At 45.0% G+C, this 14507-nt stretch overlaps 4 non-coding genes across 4 annotated transcripts; all 4 read left to right on the plus strand.

Annotated features, from left to right (window-relative positions):
• Positions 1-299: 299 nt before the first annotated feature.
• On the plus strand, positions 300-463 carry LOC142190662 (U1 spliceosomal RNA). Its single transcript, XR_012714346.1, has one exon. It is a non-coding gene; the product is annotated as a U1 spliceosomal RNA (small nuclear RNA).
• Positions 464-4338: 3875 nt separating this feature from the next.
• Positions 4339-4502, plus strand: LOC142190663 (U1 spliceosomal RNA). Its single transcript, XR_012714347.1, has one exon. It is a non-coding gene; the product is annotated as a U1 spliceosomal RNA (small nuclear RNA).
• Positions 4503-8368: 3866 nt separating this feature from the next.
• LOC142190733 (U1 spliceosomal RNA) lies at positions 8369-8528 on the plus strand. Its single transcript, XR_012714413.1, has one exon. It is a non-coding gene; the product is annotated as a U1 spliceosomal RNA (small nuclear RNA).
• A 3872-nt stretch (positions 8529-12400) lies between these two features.
• Positions 12401-12564, plus strand: LOC142190664 (U1 spliceosomal RNA). The gene has a single exon (XR_012714348.1). It is a non-coding gene; the product is annotated as a U1 spliceosomal RNA (small nuclear RNA).
• Positions 12565-14507: the final 1943 nt, after the last annotated feature.

Here is a 14507-nt window from a genome sequence, read left to right on the forward strand (position 1 = left end):
TGCCCAGCCGGAGCTCGGTTTCTGGAAGCCGCCACCCATTCGCCCCCTCCCCTTTCGTTTTATGCTAATGCCCTTGCTGCACTGCATCTTGGAAATGCCTAGCCGGGAACATTTGAATGCAGGCAGCGGGGTGTCGGGGCGAGGAATGGAGCGCAGCCTGTGCTACGGCCGCCTACCGAGGAAAACGCATGCGGTGTGGCATTGCACCATGCGGACCTCTGTTGGCCAAGGGCCAATGCCTCCCCAATGCGGCAGGGCTGCGGGGGAGGGGCGCTGGCCTAGCAGTCGGTGAATAACTCATACTTACCTGGCAGGGGAGATACCATGATCATGAAGGTGGTTCTCCCAGGGTGAGGCTCATCCATTGCACTCCGGGTGTGCTGACCCCTGCGATTTCCCCAAATGCGGGAAACTCGACTGCATAATTTGTGGTAGTGGGGGACTGCGTTCGCGCTTTCCCCTGATTTTCTCTGGTTGAAAGACAGTGCTCGTTCCTTGCTTCCTCTCGCTTGCTAGTTTGTTGCTCGATGCTGCGTACCTGTGCAGTACACTCAGATGGTTAGACTATCGCAACCGGGTTGCTGGCAGAGAGGCACGCTGCTGCTGCTGCTGCTGCCGCCGCTGCCACAGTGTAAGCAAAGCATTCCAGGTGGCCTTTGTCTCCCTCTAGTGGATGAGCGACAGTCCACTCATTCAGTCACACCGTTGGAACGTTAGAGTTTCAACTGTTATGGTGATGCAGCAAGTTCTCCGCTTCAGGCCTGAACCCGCCGCTTTCCATACCTGCCATTCATAGTTACATAGTAGATGAAGTTGGATAAAGACATGAGTCCATCAAGTCCAACCTATAGCCCTACAATCCCCTACATCGTTGATCCAGGGGAAGGCAAAAACCCCCATGAGGCTCATGCCAATTGCCCTATTTCAGAGGAAAAAATTCCTTCCCGACTCCAAATCTGGCAGTCAGTATAAAACCCTGGATCAACGTGTCCTTAAAATCTAGAGACCATAACCCATTATATTTTTCTCTTCAAGAAAGGCATCCAGGCCCACTTTGAACTTGTTCAGTGAATCCGCCATCACCACTTCCTGGGGCAGAGACTTCCAGAGCCTCGCTGTTCTTACTGTGAAGAATCCCCGTCTATGTTTCTGGTGAAACCTTCTCTCCTCCATACGTAGTGGATGTCCTCTTGTCACTGTCACTGGCCTAGGAGTAAAAAGATCCTTAGAAAGTTCTTTGTATTGTCCCTTCATGTATTTGTACATTGTTATTAGATCTCCCCGTAGACGTCTTTTCTCTAAGCTGAATAACCCCAAGTTTGTTAATCTATCGTTGTACTCCAGTCCACCCATTCCCCTAATCATTTTGGTTGCCCGTCTTTGCACTTTTTCAAGTTCACGTATGTCTTTCTTGTATATCGGGGCCCAAAATTGTGCACAATATTCTAAGTGTGGCCGTACCAGTGATTTGTATAGAGGCATAACTATGTCCTTGTCATGAGAATCTAGACCTCTTTTGATGCATCCCATAATTTTATTTGCCTTGGCAGCAGCTGCCTGACACTGGTCATTAAAGGTAAGCTTGCTGTCCACCAAAATCCCTAAGTCTTTTTCATTGACAGTCTTACCCAGTAATTTACTATTTAGTACATAGTCATACATTTTATTACGTCGCCCAAAGTGCATTACTTTACATTTGTCAACATTAAACTTCATTTGCCAAGTCTCCGCCCATGCTTCCAGTTTCCTTAGATCCCCTTGTAATATTCTACTATCCTCCTCATTATTGATTACCCTACAAAGTTTAGTATCATCTGCAAATATAGACACCCTGCTTTGTAAACCCTCTACCAGGTCATTAATAAAGATGTTAAACAAGAGAGGACCTAATACTGACCCCTGCGGCACCCCACTGGTGACTGTGGCCCCGTCTGAATATTTACCATTAACAAGTACCCTCTGTTTCCTATCAGTGAGCCAGTTGCTAACCCAAATGCATATGTTTCCCCCCAGTCCCAACAATCTCATTTTGCATCCCAACCGTTTATCTGGAACAGTATCAAAAGCCTTTGAAAAGTCCAGGTACACCACGTCTACTGCATTAGCCATGTCCAGTCTTGAACTGACCTCCTCATAGAAGCTGATCAGATTAGTCTGACAGGACCGATTCCTCATAAACCCATGCTGATTGGGTGTTATAAGATTATTTACATTGAGATACCCCAGGATAGCATCTCTTAGAAAGCCCTCAAATATCTTTCCCACCACAGAAGTTAAACTTACTGGCCTATAGTTTCCAGGTTCCCTTTTACACCCCTTTTTGAAAATTGGCACCACATTTGCTATTCGCCAATCCTGTGGAACAGACCCAGTCATTACTGAATCCTTAAATATTAGATACAAGGGTCTATCTATGACCATGCTTAATTCCCTCAGAACTCGGGGGTGTATACCATCTGGACCAGGCGATTTCTCTATTTTAGTGTTTTGCAGGCGGCGCTGCACTTCTTCCTGGGTTAAGCAGGTGACATTTAATTGAGAGTTAACATTACCCCTAATCATGTTGCCGGCCAATGGATATTCTTGTGTAAACACTGTAGAGAAGAAGGCATTTAATACTTGTGCTCTTTCCTCATCCTCCTCCACCATTACACCCAGATTATTTTTGAGAGTGCCGACATTGTCAGTTTTTATTCTCTTATTATTTATGTAATTGAAGAATAATTTTGGATTACTTTTACTTTCCTTGGCAATTTTTCTCTCAGCCTCAATCTTCGCCTCCTTTATTTGTTTTTTGCACAATTTATTTTTCTCTGTTATAGTTTTTTAATGCTGTGTCGCTACTCTCTTGTTTTAGTACTTTAAATGCTTCCTTTTTATCCCTCATTGCATTCTGTACTGTTTTAGTTAGCCATATTGGTTTTCTATGATTTCTAGCCCGCTTATTCCCATAGGGTATGTGTTTTCTAGTGCTCTTATTTAGTATATTTTTGAAGATGTCCCATTTAGTTTGTGTTCCCGTCACGTTGAGGACATTGTCCCAGTTTATGCTGCTAGGCTCCTCTCTCAGCTGGTTAAAATTTGCCTTCCTGAAGTTTAGTGTTTTTGTACCCCCTCTAATGAACGTCTTCTTAATGTGTACAAGAAAACTTATTCTGTTATGGTCACTATTACCCAGATGTCCCCCAACCTCCACTTTTGATAGTGTGTCAGGTTCATTTGTTAAAATTAGGTCTAAAAGGGCCTGGCCTCTTGTTGGGTCCTGCACTAGTTGCGATAGGTAATTGTCTTTTATTACTGACAAGAACCTGCTCCCTTTGTTGGATCTGCAGGTTTCTGCCTCCCAGTTGATATCTGGGTAGTTGAAATCCCCCATAATAATGACTTTATTCTGCTTTGCGGCCTCATCTATTTGTTTTATTAGTACATTTTCAGCTTCTTCCATTATATTTGGAGATTTATAACAAACCCCTATCAGTATTTTATTATTTTTTGTTCCTCCCGTAATCTCCACCCATAAGGACTCCACATAATCATTTTCCTCCCAGATGTCCTCACGCAGGACTGGCTTAAGGCCGTTTTTTACGTATAAGCAAACCCCTCCCCCTTTCTTATTTGTACGCTCCTTTCTAAACATACTGTACCCTTGTTTATTTACAGCCCAGTCATAGCTAGAGTCCAGCCATGTCTCACTTACCCCCCACCATGTCATAATTGTCTTCCAACATCATCACTTCTAGTTCCTCCATCTTGTTAGTAAGACTTCGGGCATTCGTATGCATACATTTCATAGATTTATCTTCCCTACTCTTCCACTGCCTACTGACTGCTCTAACCCGACCCCCTGCTCCACCCCCAGTTTCAGTATCTAGCCCTCTTTCCATTTCTACACTATCTTGCCCTCTACATGTTACCCTCTCCCCCCAGTACCTAGTTTAAACACTCCTCCAACCGTCTAGCCATCTTCTCTTCTAATTCTAATGAGCCATCCCGGCTTAAGTAAACCAAAGGCACGCAGCTGCCTCGTGCCTGACTCTGCTGCCCAGCCGGAGCTCGGTTTCTGGAAGCCGCCACCCATTCGCCCCCTCCCCTTTCGTTTTATGCTAATGCCCTTGCTGCACTGCATCTTGGAAATGCCTAGCCGGGAACATTTGAATGCAGGCAGCGGGGTGTCGGGGCGAGGAATGGAGCGCAGCCTGTGCTACGGCCGCCTACCGAGGAAAACGCATGCGGTGTGGCATTGCACCATGCGGACCTCTGTTGGCCAAGGGCCAATGCCTCCCCAATGCGGCAGGGCTGCGGGGGAGGGGCGCTGGCCTAGCAGTCGGTGAATAACTCATACTTACCTGGCAGGGGAGATACCATGATCATGAAGGTGGTTCTCCCAGGGTGAGGCTCATCCATTGCACTCCGGGTGTGCTGACCCCTGCGATTTCCCCAAATGCGGGAAACTCGACTGCATAATTTGTGGTAGTGGGGGACTGCGTTCGCGCTTTCCCCTGATTTTCTCTGGTTGAAAGACAGTGCTCGTTCCTTGCTTCCTCTCGCTTGCTAGTTTGTTGCTCGATGCTGCGTACCTGTGCAGTACACTCAGATGGTTAGACTATCGCAACCGGGTTGCTGGCAGAGAGGCACGCTGCTGCTGCCGCCGCTGCCACAGTATAAGCAAAGCATTCCAGGTGGCCTTTGTCTCCCTCTAGTGGATGAGCGACAGTCCACTCATTCAGTCACACCGTTGGAACGTTAGAGTTTCAACTGTTATGGTGATGCAGCAAGTTCTCCGCTTCAGGCCTGAACCCGCCGCTTTCCATACCTGCCATTCATAGTTACATAGTAGATGAAGTTGGATAAAGACATGAGTCCATCAAGTCCAACCTATAGCCCTACAATCCCCTACAGTGTTGATCCAGGGGAAGGCAAAAACCCCCATGAGGCTCATGCCAATTGCCCTATTTCAGAGGAAAAAATTCCTTCCCGACTCCAAATCTGGCAGTCAGTATAAAACCCTGGATCAACGTGTCCTTAAAATCTAGAGACCATAACCCATTATATTTTTCTCTTCAAGAAAGGCATCCAGGCCCACTTTGAACTTGTTCAGTGAATCCGCCATCACCACTTCCTGGGGCAGAGACTTCCAGAGCCTCGCTGTTCTTACTGTGAAGAATCCCCTTCTATGTTTCTGATGAAACCTTCTCTCCTCCATACGTAGTGGATGTCCTCTTGTCACTGTCACTGGCCTAGGAGTAAAAAGATCCTTAGAAAGTTCTTTGTATTGTCCCTTCATGTATTTGTACATTGTTATTAGATCTCCCCGTAGACGTCTTTTCTCTAAGCTGAATAACCCCAAGTTTGTTAATCTATCGTTGTACTCCAGTCCACCCATTCCCCTAATCATTTTGGTTGCCCGTCTTTGCACTTTTTCAAGTTCACGTATGTCTTTCTTGTATATCGGGGCCCAAAATTGTGCACAATATTCTAAGTGTGGCCGTACCAGTGATTTGTATAGAGGCATAACTATGTCCTTGTCATGAGAATCTAGACCTCTTTTGATGCATCCCATAATTTTATTTGCCTTGGCAGCAGCTGCCTGACACTGGTCATTAAAGGTAAGCTTGCTGTCCACCAAAATCCCTAAGTCTTTTTCATTGACAGTCTTACCCAGTAATTTACTATTTAGTACATAGTCATACATTTTATTACGTCGCCCAAAGTGCATTACTTTACATTTGTCAACATTAAACTTCATTTGCCAAGTCTCCGCCCATGCTTCCAGTTTCCTTAGATCCCCTTGTAATATTCTACTATCCTCCTCATTATTGATTACCCTACAAAGTTTAGTATCATCTGCAAATATAGACACCCTGCTTTGTAAACCCTCTACCAGGTCATTAATAAAGATGTTAAACAAGAGAGGACCTAATACTGACCCCTGCGGCACCCCACTGGTGACTGTGGCCCCGTCTGAATATTTACCATTAACAAGTACCCTCTGTTTCCTATCAGTGAGCCAGTTGCTAACCCAAATGCATATGTTTCCCCCCAGTCCCAACAATCTCATTTTGCATCCCAACCGTTTATCTGGAACAGTATCAAAAGCCTTTGAAAAGTCCAGGTACACCACGTCTACTGCATTAGCCATGTCCAGTCTTGAACTGACCTCCTCATAGAAGCTGATCAGATTAGTCTGACAGGACCGATTCCTCATAAACCCATGCTGATTGGGTGTTATAAGATTATTTACATTGAGATACCCCAGGATAGCATCTCTTAGAAAGCCCTCAAATATCTTTCCCACCACAGAAGTTAAACTTACTGGCCTATAGTTTCCAGGTTCCCTTTTACACCCCTTTTTGAAAATTGGCACCACATTTGCTATTCGCCAATCCTGTGGAACAGACCCAGTCATTACTGAATCCTTAAATATTAGATACAAGGGTCTATCTATGACCATGCTTAATTCCCTCAGAACTCGGGGGTGTATACCATCTGGACCGGGCGATTTCTCTATTTTAGTGTTTTGCAGGCGGCGCTGCACTTCTTCCTGGGTTAAGCAGGTGACATTTAATTGAGAGTTAACATTACCCCTAATCATGTTGCCGGCCAATGGATATTCTTGTGTAAACACTGTAGAGAAGAAGGCATTTAATACTTGTGCTCTTTCCTCATCCTCCTCCACCATTACACCCAGATTATTTTTGAGAGTGCCGACATTGTCAGTTTTTATTCTCTTATTATTTATGTAATTGAAGAATAATTTTGGATTACTTTTACTTTCCTTGGCAATTTTTCTCTCAGCCTCAATCTTCGCCTCCTTTATTTGTTTTTTGCACAATTTATTTTTCTCTGTTATAGTTTTTTAATGCTGTGTCGCTACTCTCTTGTTTTAGTACTTTAAATGCTTCCTTTTTATCCCTCATTGCATTCTGTACTGTTTTAGTTAGCCATATTGGTTTTCTATGATTTCTAGCCCGCTTATTCCCATAGGGTATGTGTTTTCTAGTGCTCTTATTTAGTATATTTTTGAAGATGTCCCATTTAGTTTGTGTTCCCGTCACGTTGAGGACATTGTCCCAGTTTATGCTGCTAGGCTCCTCTCTCAGCTGGTTAAAATTTGCCTTCCTGAAGTTTAGTGTTTTTGTACCCCCTCTAATGAACGTCTTCTTAATGTGTACAAGAAAACTTATTCTGTTATGGTCACTATTACCCAGATGTCCCCCAACCTCCACTTTTGATAGTGTGTCAGGTTCATTTGTTAAAATTAGGTCTAAAAGGGCCTGGCCTCTTGTTGGGTCCTGCACTAGTTGCGATAGGTAATTGTCTTTTATTACTGACAAGAACCTGCTCCCTTTGTTGGATCTGCAGGTTTCTGCCTCCCAGTTGATATCTGGGTAGTTGAAATCCCCCATAATAATGACTTTATTCTGCTTTGCGGCCTCATCTATTTGTTTTATTAGTACATTTTCAGCTTCTTCCATTATATTTGGAGATTTATAACAAACCCCTATCAGTATTTTATTATTTTTTGTTCCTCCCGTAATCTCCACCCATAAGGACTCCACCTAATCATTTTCCTCCCAGATGTCCTCACGCAGGACTGGCTTAAGGCCGTTTTTTACGTATAAGCAAACCCCTCCCCCTTTCTTATTTGTACGCTCCTTTCTAAACATACTGTACCCTTGTTTATTTACAGCCCAGTCATAGCTAGAGTCCAGCCATGTCTCACTTACCCCCCACCATGTCATAATTGTCTTCCAACATCATCACTTCTAGTTCCTCCATCTTGTTAGTAAGACTTCGGGCATTCGTATGCATACATTTCATAGATTTATCTTCCCTACTCTTCCACTGCCTACTGACTGCTCTAACCCGACCCCCTGCTCCACCCCCAGTTTCAGTATCTAGCCCTCTTTCCATTACTACACTATCTTGCCCTCTACATGTTACCCTCTCCCCCCAGTACCTAGTTTAAACACTCCTCCAACCGTCTAGCCATCTTCTCTTCTAATTCTAATGAGCCATCCCGGCTTAAGTAAACCAAAGGCACGCAGCTGCCTCGTGCCTGACTCTGCTGCCCAGCCGGAGCTCGGTTTCTGGAAGCCGCCACCCATTCGCCCCCTCCCCTTTCGTTTTATGCTAATGCCCTTGCTGCACTGCATCTTGGAAATGCCTAGCCGGGAACATTTGAATGCAGGCAGCGGGGTGTCGGGGCGAGGAATGGAGCGCAGCCTGTGCTACGGCCGCCTACCGAGGAAAACGCATGCGGTGTGGCATTGCACCATGCGGACCTCTGTTGGCCAAGGGCCAATGCCTCCCCAATGCGGCAGGGCTGCGGGGGAGGGGCGCTGGCCTAGCAGTCGGTGAATAACTCATACTTACCTGGCAGGGGAGATACCATGATCATGAAGGTGGTTCTCCCAGGGTGAGGCTCATCCATTGCACTCCGGGTGTGCTGATTCTAATGACCCAAATGTGGGAAACTCGACTGCATAATTTGTGGTAGTGGGGGACTGCGTTCGCGCTTTCCCCTGATTTTCTCTGGTTGAAAGACAGTGCTCGTTCCTTGCTTCCTCTCGCTTGCTAGTTTGTTGCTCGATGCTGCGTACCTGTGCAGTACACTCAGATGGTTAGACTATCGCAACCGGGTTGCTGGCAGAGAGGCACGCTGCTGCTGCTGCTGCCGCCGCTGCCACAGTGTAAGCAAAGCATTCCAGGTGGCCTTTGTCTCCCTCTAGTGGATGAGCGACAGTCCACTCATTCAGTCACACCGTTGGAACGTTAGAGTTTCAACTGTTATGGTGATGCAGCAAGTTCTCCGCTTCAGGCCTGAACCCGCCGCTTTCCATACCTGCCATTCATAGTTACATAGTAGATGAAGTTGGATAAAGACATGAGTCCATCAAGTCCAACCTATAGCCATACAATCCCCTACAGTGTTGATCCAGGGGAAGGCAAAAACCCCCATGAGGCTCATGCCAATTGCCCTATTTCAGAGGAAAAAATTCCTTCCCGACTCCAAATCTGGCAGTCAGTATAAAACCCTGGATCAACGTGTCCTTAAAATCTAGAGACCATAACCCATTATATTTTTCTCTTCAAGAAAGGCATCCAGGCCCACTTTGAACTTGTTCAGTGAATCCGCCATCACCACTTCCTGGGGCAGAGACTTCCAGAGCCTCGCTGTTCTTACTGTGAAGAATCCCCTTCTATGTTTCTGGTGAAACCTTCTCTCCTCCATACGTAGTGGATGTCCTCTTGTCACTGTCACTGGCCTAGGAGTAAAAAGATCCTTAGAAAGTTCTTTGTATTGTCTCTTCATGTATTTGTACATTGTTATTAGATCTCCCCGTAGACGTCTTTTCTCTAAGCTGAATAACCCCAAGTTTGTTAATCTATCGTTGTACTCCAGTCCACCCATTCCCCTAATCATTTTGGTTGCCCGTCTTTGCACTTTTTCAAGTTCACGTATGTCTTTCTTGTATATCGGGGCCCAAAATTGTGCACAATATTCTAAGTGTGGCCGTACCAGTGATTTGTATAGAGGCATAACTATGTCCTTGTCATGAGAATCTAGACCTCTTTTGATGCATCCCATAATTTTATTTGCCTTGGCAGCAGCTGCCTGACACTGGTCATTAAAGGTAAGCTTGCTGTCCACCAAAATCCCTAAGTCTTTTTCATTGACAGTCTTACCCAGTAATTTACTATTTAGTACATAGTCATACATTTTATTACGTCGCCCAAAGTGCATTACTTTACATTTGTCAACATTAAACTTCATTTGCCAAGTCTCCGCCCATGCTTCCAGTTTCCTTAGATCCCCTTGTAATATTCTACTATCCTCCTCATTATTGATTACCCTACAAAGTTTAGTATCATCTGCAAATATAGACACCCTGCTTTGTAAACCCTCTACCAGGTCATTAATAAAGATGTTAAACAAGAGAGGACCTAATACTGACCCCTGCGGTACCCCACTGGTGACTGTGGCCCCGTCTGAATATTTACCATTAACAAGTACCCTCTGTTTCCTATCAGTGAGCCAGTTGCTAACCCAAATGCATATGTTTCCCCCCAGTCCCAACAATCTCATTTTGCATCCCAACCGTTTATCTGGAACAGTATCAAAAGCCTTTGAAAAGTCCAGGTACACCACGTCTACTGCATTAGCCATGTCCAGTCTTGAACTGACCTCCTCATAGAAGCTGATCAGATTAGTCTGACAGGACCGATTCCTCATAAACCCATGCTGATTGGGTGTTATAAGATTATTTACATTGAGATACCCCAGGATAGCATCTCTTAGAAAGCCCTCAAATATCTTTCCCACCACAGAAGTTAAACTTACTGGCCTATAGTTTCCAGGTTCCCTTTTACACCCCTTTTTGAAAATTGGCACCACATTTGCTATTCGCCAATCCTGTGGAACAGACCCAGTCATTACTGAATCCTTAAATATTAGATACAAGGGTCTATCTATGACCATGCTTAATTCCCTCAGAACTCGGGGGTGTATACCATCTGGACCGGGCGATTTCTCTATTTTAGTGTTTTGCAGGCGGCGCTGCACTTCTTCCTGGGTTAAGCAGGTGACATTTAATTGAGAGTTAACATTACCCCTAATCATGTTGCCGGCCAATGGATATTCTTGTGTAAACACTGTAGAGAAGAAGGCATTTAATACTTGTGCTCTTTCCTCATCCTCCTCCACCATTACACCCAGATTATTTTTGAGAGTGCCGACATTGTCAGTTTTTATTCTCTTATTATTTATGTAATTGAAGAATAATTTTGGATTACTTTTACTTTCCTTGGCAATTTTTCTCTCAGCCTCAATCTTCGCCTCCTTTATTTGTTTTTTGCACAATTTATTTTTCTCTGTTATAGTTTTTTAATGCTGTGTCGCTACTCTCTTGTTTTAGTACTTTAAATGCTTCCTTTTTATCCCTCATTGCATTCTGTACTGTTTTAGTTAGCCATATTGGTTTTCTATGATTTCTAGCCCGCTTATTCCCATAGGGTATGTGTTTTCTAGTGCTCTTATTTAGTATATTTTTGAAGATGTCCCATTTAGTTTGTGTTCCCGTCACGTTGAGGACATTGTCCCAGTTTATGCTGCTAGGCTCCTCTCTCAGCTGGTTAAAATTTGCCTTCCTGAAGTTTAGTGTTTTTGTACCCCCTCTAATGAACGTCTTCTTAATGTGTACAAGAAAACTTATTCTGTTATGGTCACTATTACCCAGATGTCCCCCAACCTCCACTTTTGATAGTGTGTCAGGTTCATTTGTTAAAATTAGGTCTAAAAGGGCCTGGCCTCTTGTTGGGTCCTGCACTAGTTGCGATAGGTAATTGTCTTTTATTACTGACAAGAACCTGCTCCCTTTGTTGGATCTGCAGGTTTCTGCCTCCCAGTTGATATCTGGGTAGTTGAAATCCCCCATAATAATGACTTTATTCTGCTTTGCGGCCTCATCTATTTGTTTTATTAGTACATTTTCAGCTTCTTCCATTATATTTGGAGATTTATAACAAACCCCTATCAGTATTTTATTATTTTTTGTTCCTCCCGTAATCTCCACCCATAAGGACTCCACCTAATCATTTTCCTCCCAGATGTCCTCACGCAGGACTGGCTTAAGGCCGTTTTTTACGTATAAGCAAACCCCTCCCCCTTTCTTATTTGTACGCTCCTTTCTAAACATACTGTACCCTTGTTTATTTACAGCCCAGTCATAGCTAGAGTCCAGCCATGTCTCACTTACCCCCCACCATGTCATAATTGTCTTCCAACATCATCACTTCTAGTTCCTCCATCTTGTTAGTAAGACTTCGGGCATTCGTATGCATACATTTCATAGATTTATCTTCCCTACTCTTCCACTGCCTACTGACTGCTCTAACCCGACCCCCTGCTCCACCCCCAGTTTCAGTATCTAGCCCTCTTTCCATTTCTACACTATCTTGCCCTCTACATGTTACCCTCTCCCCCCAGTACCTAGTTTAAACACTCCTCCAACCGTCTAGCCATCTTCTCTTCTAATTCTAATGAGCCATCCCGGCTTAAGTAAACCAAAGGCACGCAGCTGCCTCGTGCCTGACTCTGCTGCCCAGCCGGAGCTCGGTTTCTGGAAGCCGCCACCCATTCGCCCCCTCCCCTTTCGTTTTATGCTAATGCCCTTGCTGCACTGCATCTTGGAAATGCCTAGCCGGGAACATTTGAATGCAGGCAGCGGGGTGTCGGGGCGAGGAATGGAGCGCAGCCTGTGCTACGGCCGCCTACCGAGGAAAACGCATGCGGTGTGGCATTGCACCATGCGGACCTCTGTTGGCCAAGGGCCAATGCCTCCCCAATGCGGCAGGGCTGCGGGGGAGGGGCGCTGGCCTAGCAGTCGGTGAATAACTCATACTTACCTGGCAGGGGAGATACCATGATCATGAAGGTGGTTCTCCCAGGGTGAGGCTCATCCATTGCACTCCGGGTGTGCTGACCCCTGCGATTTCCCCAAATGCGGGAAACTCGACTGCATAATTTGTGGTAGTGGGGGACTGCGTTCGCGCTTTCCCCTGATTTTCTCTGGTTGAAAGACAGTGCTCGTTCCTTGCTTCCTCTCGCTTGCTAGTTTGTTGCTCGATGCTGCGTACCTGTGCAGTACGCTCAGATGGTTAGACTATCGCAACCGGGTTGCTGGCAGAGAGGCACGCTGCTGCTGCCGCCGCTGCCACAGTGTAAGCAAAGCATTCCAGGTGGCCTTTGTCTCCCTCTAGTGGATGAGCGACAGTCCACTCATTCAGTCACACCGTTGGAACGTTAGAGTTTCAACTGTTATGGTGATGCAGCAAGTTCTCCGCTTCAGGCCTGAACCCGCCGCTTTCCATACCTGCCATTCATAGTTACATAGTAGATGAAGTTGGATAAAGACATGAGTCCATCAAGTCCAACCTATAGCCCTACAATCCCCTACAGTGTTGATCCAGGGGAAGGCAAAAACCCCCATGAGGCTCATGCCAATTGCCCTATTTCAGAGGAAAAAATTCCTTCCCGACTCCAAATCTGGCAGTCAGTATAAAACCCTGGATCAACGTGTCCTTAAAATCTAGAGACCATAACCCATTATATTTTTCTCTTCAAGAAAGGCATCCAGGCCCACTTTGAACTTGTTCAGTGAATCCGCCATCACCACTTCCTGGGGCAGAGACTTCCAGAGCCTCGCTGTTCTTACTGTGAAGAATCCCCGTCTATGTTTCTGGTGAAACCTTCTCTCCTCCATACGTAGTGGATGTCCTCTTGTCACTGTCACTGGCCTAGGAGTAAAAAGATCCTTAGAAAGTTCTTTGTATTGTCCCTTCATGTATTTGTACATTGTTATTAGATCTCCCCGTAGACGTCTTTTCTCTAAGCTGAATAACCCCAAGTTTGTTAATCTATCGTTGTACTCCAGTCCACCCATTCCCCTAATCATTTTGGTTGCCCGTCTTTGCACTTTTTCAAGTTCACGTATGTCTTTCTTGTATATCGGGGCCCAAAATTGTGCACAATATTCTAAGTGTGGCCGTACCAGTGATTTGTATAGAGGCATAACTATGTCCTTGTCATGAGAATCTAGACCTCTTTTGATGCATCCCATAATTTTATTTGCCTTGGCAGCAGCTGCCTGACACTGGTCATTAAAGGTAAGCTTGCTGTCCACCAAAATCCCTAAGTCTTTTTCATTGACAGTCTTACCCAGTAATTTACTATTTAGTACATAGTCATACATTTTATTACGTCGCCCAAAGTGCATTACTTTACATTTGTCAACATTAAACTTCATTTGCCAAGTCTCCGCCCATGCTTCCAGTTTCCTTAGATCCCCTTGTAATATTCTACTATCCTCCTCATTATTGATTACCCTACAAAGTTTAGTATCATCTGCAAATATAGACACCCTGCTTTGTAAACCCTCTACCAGGTCATTAATAAAGATGTTAAACAAGAGAGGACCTAATACTGACCCCTGCGGCACCCCACTGGTGACTGTGGCCCCGTCTGAATATTTACCATTAACAAGTACCCTCTGTTTCCTATCAGTGAGCCAGTTGCTAACCCAAATGCATATGTTTCCCCCCAGTCCCAACAATCTCATTTTGCATCCCAACCGTTTATCTGGAACAGTATCAAAAGCCTTTGAAAAGTCCAGGTACACCACGTCTACTGCATTAGCCATGTCCAGTCTTGAACTGACCTCCTCATAGAAGCTGATCAGATTAGTCTGACAGGACCGATTCCTCATAAACCCATGCTGATTGGGTGTTATAAGATTATTTACATTGAGATACCCCAGGATAGCATCTCTTAGAAAGCCCTCAAATATCTTTCCCACCACAGAAGTTAAACTTACTGGCCTATAGTTTCCAGGTTCCCTTTTACACCCCTTTTTGAAAATTGGCACCACATTTGCTATTCGCCAATCCTGTGGAACAGACCCAGTCATTACTGAATCCTTAAATATTAGATACAAGGGTCTATCTAT

This window comes from Leptodactylus fuscus, chromosome 1, assembly GCF_031893055.1.
Source record: "Leptodactylus fuscus isolate aLepFus1 chromosome 1, aLepFus1.hap2, whole genome shotgun sequence".
NCBI lineage: Eukaryota > Metazoa > Chordata > Amphibia > Anura > Leptodactylidae > Leptodactylus > Leptodactylus fuscus.